This window comes from Vicia villosa, linkage group LG1, assembly GCF_029867415.1.
Source record: "Vicia villosa cultivar HV-30 ecotype Madison, WI linkage group LG1, Vvil1.0, whole genome shotgun sequence".
Lineage (NCBI taxonomy): Eukaryota > Viridiplantae > Streptophyta > Magnoliopsida > Fabales > Fabaceae > Vicia > Vicia villosa.
Window position 1 is genome coordinate 29,308,814 of NC_081180.1, and position 7,522 is coordinate 29,316,335.

The 7,522-nt window shown below is 40.3% G+C and overlaps 1 non-coding gene across 1 annotated transcript; it reads left to right on the plus strand.

Moving 5' to 3' along the window:
* The first annotated feature begins 6,972 nt into the window (after positions 1-6,972).
* LOC131645344 (small nucleolar RNA R71) lies at positions 6,973-7,079 on the plus strand. Its single transcript, XR_009296973.1, has one exon. It is a non-coding gene; the product is annotated as a small nucleolar RNA R71 (small nucleolar RNA).
* Positions 7,080-7,522: the final 443 nt, after the last annotated feature.

Sequence of the window (7,522 nt, forward strand, 5' to 3'; positions counted from 1 at the left end):
TCCCACATAAATGGAGACGTGCGTCTCCTAGCTCAGGTAAGTGGTTTCCACACGTGCAGGTGTGGACCAATTCTGACAGTAGCAATAATACAGAATACCAGCTCAGTACAGTGTCCTTGTATCATACTATAAACGGCAAAAATATGGTATACAGGAATGCATAGCAGTTTAATAGTGATGTAGTAAAACACAGTAGCAGTAATAAATAGAATATTGCATTTAAAATTAAACCGGTACTGAGTGTTAACAGGAGCAGAATGTAGAAGTGCAGAAAAATTAAATTCTAAACTAGGAATTTGAAATTACTAAAACTAGAAATAAAAATCTAATAATCTAATACGGTAACATCTAGCCACGTCTATTGTTGTTTTGATTAGACTGAATGTGCTTGAAAACTTCGTCGAACTGAGCGTTGACGGTGTCGATGAAATCGAAGAAATGCATTTGCAAAGTGTGAAGCTCGTTGCGCACATGTTGTACATCTTGTTGTAGTGCATTGATTGCTTGTTCGTGCGTGTTCAGATTGGGCATCCTTTGATTTACCGATGCGGTGGACGTAGCGGGTTGTTGTGGCTCGAGTTCGACATCAGTCATGTCAACAGTGTATTCATCAGCAGAATCTTCAGAAGGTGTCTCAGGCTCGTACTCGGGTATAGGCTCGTCTTCTGATAAAGGTTCATATTCAGGAATGGGTTCATCAACAGGAAGAGGTTCATAATAACCAGGTGGTGTTTCAGGTTCAGATTCGGATGCAGGCATTTCCTCATCAACATGTTCATAAGCTTGAGGAGTTTCAGGTGAGGGCTCTCTCTCAGGAATCTGACCATAGTAAAGCCAGTTGGCAGGGTTGTGCACACTTGTCCTAGGATTCGGTAAGGTGAACTGATACCAAACTTTGTTATCAATGAGCAATTCAAACCGATGAGGTCCAAGATTACCGATGATACCTCGATTAAAGCAGAAATTGATGTCCATAGAGGTATGGGTACCAAAAGGTGTCAATCTAAGCAAAGGTACTCTCATTCCTATAGCATTAGCAATCATAGTGACAAATCCGCCGATCCTAATGGGTGAAACTTCGTCTTGCGTGATGCGCTCGAAGTTTGTTAGCATGAATGCAATGGCATTGACCGGGCGATTCTGAGAGGAGCAGAACATGATGAATAACTCTTCTCTAGTAACTTCAGTGACATTATCAGGCTTTCCAAAAATGTAGTGAGCAAGGATCTTGTGAAAGTAGCGGAAAGCAGGATTGTGGATATTCTCAGATTGAAATTCATTCTCTTCAGGGTTATCATTTCCAGTGATTTTCCCCCAGAATTTTTCCAGCTCCCGGTATGGAAGGTTTTCTTCAGCTACTTTGGCATATGCATCGGGTCCATGAGGTAGTTCTAACATTTTAGCAAAGTCTCCCATGCAAAAGTTAAATTCCATTCCAAAGAGTCGAAAAAGGATGACTCCTTTCTTCAGTCCTTGTCCACTGTTTGGAAGATAGGTCAGTGAGCTCAAAAATTCCAAAGTGAGTTTCCGGTAGGTATTAAACTTGCGGAACAAGTGGTAACCAGTCCAACCGACTTGGTTAAGCAGGTGTAAAACGCTTTCTTGGATGCCAAGTCGTATCATAGTCGATTGGTCAGGGTAGCAAGTCAGATCTATTTGTCTTTCAGCCAGCTTGTTGAATCTTGCTTCTTGTCCTCTACCACGAAACACAACTTCCATATTATCAACTCCTTCCATCGTAGTTAGTAGTTAATTGAAAAACCTAGAAGTTGAAAATATTAGGATAAGTTAGAATTAGGCTAGTGTTTATTTAAAATAAAATAAAAAGTTAAAATTAAGCTTAGGTAACAAGTTATAATAATAAATATAATTATAACGGAAATATTTTCCCAATTCATAGATAGTAGTTATAATTATAATAATTATTATAAGATGTATGAAAAATCAAAAATGATTAAAATTAAAATTAAAAATAGAATAAAGTTTTAAAATGAAAATTAAAAATAAAAGATTAGAAAAATTAACGTTTTAATAAATAAAATAAAAAAAAATAGAAGAATAAATAAATGTGGGTTGTCTCCCACCAAGCGCTTTGTTTAATGTCGTAAGCTCGACGATTTAAAAATAGAAAACTATTTTTTCGAAAGAGCGGGCAGTTCGTCAAGTTTAAAAACTTCGATGTTTTCATCGTATTCGAGATGATGGTAATACTTAAGACGTTGCCCATTTACGACAAAAGGTTTGACGGTTTCTCCTTTGATTTCTATCGCTCCACTCGGAAATATGTTAGTTATTTCGAAAGGGCCAGACCATCTAGATCGTAACTTACCAGGAAATAATTTTAGTCTAGAGTTAAATAAGAGCACTTTATCGCCGATGCTAAAATTTTTCCTAGATATACGCTTGTCGTGCCATTTTTTCGTTCGCTCTTTATAGATTTTGGCGTTTTCGTAAGCGTCTTGTCTAAGTTCTTCTAATTCGTTTATGTCTAGAAGTCGTCTCTCACCAGCGGCAGTGTAGTTTAGGTTTAAGTTCTTAATGGCCCAATAGGCTTTATGTTCTAACTCTACTGGTAGGTGGCATGATTTTCCATAAACGAGTTTGAATGGGGTAGTTCCTATTGGAGTTTTGAAAGCTGTTCTATAAGCCCATAAAGCTTCATTTAGCTTGGTTGACCAATCTTTCCTAGATATAGCAACAGTTTTCTCCAATATTTGTTTTATTTCGCGGTTAGATACTTCTACTTGACCGCTTGTTTGTGGATGGTATGGTGTGGCTATTCGATGATTTACTCCATATTTTCGAAGGAGTTTCTCAAGTATTCTTGAAATGAAATGGGAACCACCATCGCTAATTACCAATCTTGGCACACCGAACCTAGGAAAGATGACGTTTTTGAAAAGTTTAATAACTACTCGTGTATCGTTTGTAGGGGAAGCAATAGCTTCTATCCATTTTGAAACGTAATCGACGGCTACGAGTATATATTGATTTCCAAACGATGACGGAAACGGTCCCATGAAGTCTATTCCCCAGACGTCAAATATTTCTACTTCTAGAATGCCTTTTTGAGGCATTTCATCGCGTCTTGAAATGTTTCCAGTTCGTTGGCATCTATCACAGCTTAGTACAGCAAAATGGACGTCTTTCCACAGGTTGGGCCAGAAAAGTCCAGATTGAAGGATTTTGGCGCAGGTTCTAGATGTGCTATGGTGTCCTCCACACGGTGCAGAATGACAATGTGTTATTATGCTTCTTATCTCTTCCTCGGGTACACAACGTCTAAAGATTCCATCGGGGCCTCTTTTGAAAAGGAGTGGGTCGTCCCAATAGTAATGTTTTATGTCATGGAAGAATTTCTTCTTCTGTTGGTAGCTTAGATCAGGAGGAAGCACACCAGCAGCTAGGTAATTTACGAAATCTGCATACCAAGGTGCGTCAGATCGGGCTAAAGCTATTTCAGCTAATTTCTCGGTTTCAGAGTTTGGACGGTATGGTTCGAATTCATTTGCTTCTAATTGGGCGATGAGTCTTTCATAAGGGAAATCATCGTCAATTGGTACTTGTTCGGGTTTCAGATTTTCCAATCGAGAGAGGTGATCTGCTACGACATTTTCTGTGCCTTTCTTATCTTTAATTTCCAGGTCGAATTCTTGTAGTAACAAGATCCATCTCAAAAGTCTTGGTTTAGCGTCCTTTTTGGTTAGGAGGTACCTAATGGCGGCGTGGTCAGTGTATATGATTATTTTGGCTCCTACCAGGTAAGAACGGAATTTGTCTAATGCGAATACGACAGCTAATAATTCTTTTTCTGTCGTGGCATAATTCATCTGAGCTTCGTCTAGGGTTCTACTCGCATAATATATGACATGTAGTTTCTTATCCTTTCTTTGTCCTAGAACGGCTCCTACAGCATAATCACTTGCGTCACACATTATTTCGAAAGGCTCATTCCAGTCGGGAGGTTGCATAATTGGCGCAGAGATCAATGCTTGTTTAAGTGTTTGAAATGCTTCAGTGCATTTATCGGTGAAAATAAATTCGGCGTCTTTCATGAGTAGTTCAGTTAAGGGTTTGGTTATTTTAGAGAAATCCTTAATGAAGCGTCGGTAAAAACCAGCATGTCCCAGAAAACTTCTTATTTCTCTAACGGTTTTGGGAGGTTGAAGGTTTTCGATAATTTCGATTTTTGCTTTATCAACTTCGATTCCTCTATCGGATACGATGTGTCCAAGTACAATTCCTTGTCGAACCATGAAATGGCATTTTTCCCAATTAAGGACTAGGTTTACGCTTACGCATCGTCTAAGCACCATTTCAAGGTTTTCTAAACATGTTTCAAAACTTCCTCCACAGACAGAGAAGTCGTCCATAAAGACCTCCATTATTCCATCTAGGAAGTCGGCAAATATTGCCATCATGCATCTTTGGAAGGTCGCGGGTGCATTGCAGAGTCCAAAAGGCATTCGTCTATAAGCGAATGTACCATAAGGACAGGTGAATGTGGTCTTCTCTTGGTCGTCAGGGTGGATAGGAATTTGGAAAAATCCGGAGTATCCATCCAGATAACAAAAATGTGAGTGTTTAGCTAAGCGTTCGAGCATTTGATCTATGAAAGGTAAAGGGAAATGGTCTTTTCGGGTAGCTTTATTTAGCTTCCTATAGTCAATGCACATTCTCCATCCAGTTTGGGTACGTTGTGCTACAGATTCTCCTTTTGCGTTAGTGATTACTGTGACTCCTCCTTTCTTTGGTACGACGTGAACGGGGCTAACCCATTTACTATCGGATATAGGATATATTATTCCAGCTTCTAGCAGTTTTTGGATTTCCTTTTTAACCACATCGCTCATAATAGGATTTATTCGCCTTTGATGTTCCCTAGAGGTTTTACTATCGTCTTCGAGCATGATGCGGTGCATACATAGAGAAGGGCTTATACCTTTCAGATCTGATATGTTGTATCCTAAAGCGGTAGGGTATTTTCTTAGGACATTAAGTAATTTTTCAGTCTCGGTTCGTCCTAAGTTGGCGTTCACTATAACTGGTCGGTTTAGTTCTTCGTCTAGAAATTCGTATCTAAGATCGGTAGGGAGTGTCTTCAGCTCTATAGCAGGTTTCTTAGGTCCAGGTATAGGATCAGGGGTTAAAGCTAAGCATTCACTCAGGTGGTTATCTTGATATTCCTCACGCCAGTTGTCATCTTCAAAAATTGGCGGCATAGGAATCCTTAGGGTTTCGGTTTCCTTATTTGGTTCGGATTTCATTTCCTTGACACACTCGTCGATTATGTCAGCAGAACAGCATGTGTCAATTATAGAAGGTGCTTTTAGGAATTGGGAAAGGATAAATTCTATTTTCTCTTCTCCTACTTCGAGAGTAAGCTTTCCTCGCTTTACATCTATAATTGCACCAGCGGTCGCTAAAAATGGTCTTCCTAAAATGATCGGGATGTTAGAATCTTCTTGGATATCCATAATGATGAAGTCAGTCGGGATGTAGAATTGACCTACACGAACAGGGATATTCTCTAACATTCCTACAGGATATTTAACTGAACGGTCTGCTAGTTGAAGAGACATTCTTGTTGCTTTAAGCTCACCTAGATTGAGTTTCTTACAGGTCGAAAGAGGCATCAAACTAACACTAGCTCCTAGATCGCACAAGGCTTTCTCTATGATGGTTTTTCCAATTACGCAGGGTATAGAGAAACTACCAGGGTCTTTCAGTTTTGGAGGCATGTTATTTTGGATGATAGCGCTACATTCAGCGGTAAGCGTTATAGTTTCGTTATCCTCGAGCTTCTTTTTGTTTGATAAGATTTCTTTTAAGAACTTAGCGTACGAAGGCATCTCAGTTATGGCTTCTGTGAATGGTATGGTTATGTTTAATTGCTTCAGAAGTTCTACAAATCTTTTAAATTGCGCTTCGGTTTTTGATTTGGCTAATCTTTGAGGGTAAGGAATTGGTGGCTTATAAGGTGGTGGTGGAACATAAGGTTTCTCTTTTTCGGGTTCCACTTCGTTATTGTTCTCTTTAGTCTTAGCAGTTTGTTCGTCGGTTGTTTTCTTTTGGGTTTCCTTTGGCTCTTGTTGTGACATGGGTACGTTTTGGGTTCTAGGATCTATGGGTCCATCGTAATTAGTTCCACTTCGTAGTGTTATCGCGTTCGCATGTCCTTTAGGATTAGGTTGTGGTTGAGCAGGAAACGTGCCAGCAGGGGCAGCAGTAGGTGCTTGTTGTTGAGCTACTTGTGAGATTTGAGTTTCTAACATTTTGTTATGCATAGCTAAAGCATCTACTTTGTTCGATAGTTGTTTTAGTTGCTCGCTATTGTGGATGTTTTGATTCAGGAAGTCTTTATTGGTTTGTTGTTGGGAAGCTATAAAGTTCTCCATCATGATTTCTAGGTTTGACTTCCTAGGGGTGTTTTGAGCAGCTACAGGCGCTTTTTGGTAGCCAGGTGGTACAGCAGGTGCTTGTCCAGGCGCGTACAACGCATTGTTGTTCTTATAAGAAAAGTTCGGGTGGTTTTTCCATCCAGGGTTGTACGTGTTAGAATAAGGGTTTCCTTGAGCGTAATTTACTTGATCAGATGGGACTCCAGTCAAGAGTTGGCATTCAGCAACTACATGCCCAGTCAATCCACAAATCTCGCAGTTAGGTGCTACAGCGGCAGCGGTGGCTGAAGGAGTGATGGTTAAATTCTCGATCTTTTGAGTTAAAGCGTCTACTTTAGCGTTAACGCGGTCTATACCACTAATTTCGTACATTCCTCCTTTGGTTTGGGCTTTCTCTAGAGCGGCGCGTTCTCCTCCCCATTGGTAATGGTTTTGTGCCATGTTCTCTATGAGTTTGTATGCTTCATCATGGGGTTTGTCCATTAATGCTCCGCCAGCAGCGGCATCTATAGTCATTTTAGTGTTATATAAGAGACCACCATAAAAGGTATGGATGATCAGCCATGGTTCGAGTCCATGATGAGGGCATATTCTAAGCATGTCCTTGTAACGTTCCCAAGCTTCGAAGAGCGATTCGTTATATTTCTGGGTAAATCCGTTGATTTGACCTCTAAGCATAGCAGTCTTGCTAGGCGGAAAGTATCTCGCTAAGAATACTCTCTTCAATTCGTCCCACGTTGTTATGGAATTGGAAGGCAGGGATTGAAGCCACGCTCTCGCTCTATCTCTCAAGGAGAAAGGGAAAAGGCGTAATCGAATAGCTTCGGAACTAACGTTGTTGGCTTTGATAGTGTCGGCGTATTGCACGAACACGGATAAATGGAGATTGGGGTCGTCTACAGGGCTTCCAGAGAATTGATTCTGTTGAACAGCTTGGACCAGTGAAGGTTTCAGTTCGAAATTGTTCGCTTCAATCGCAGGTGGTGCGATACTTGAATGCGGTTCAGCGCGCGAAGGAGCGGCATAGTCTCTAAGAGGACGAATAGCAGCCATCTCTAACTTCGGGGTGATTTGATTGATTTGATCAGTAAAATTCAATTCCTGATTAATCGGAATTTCTG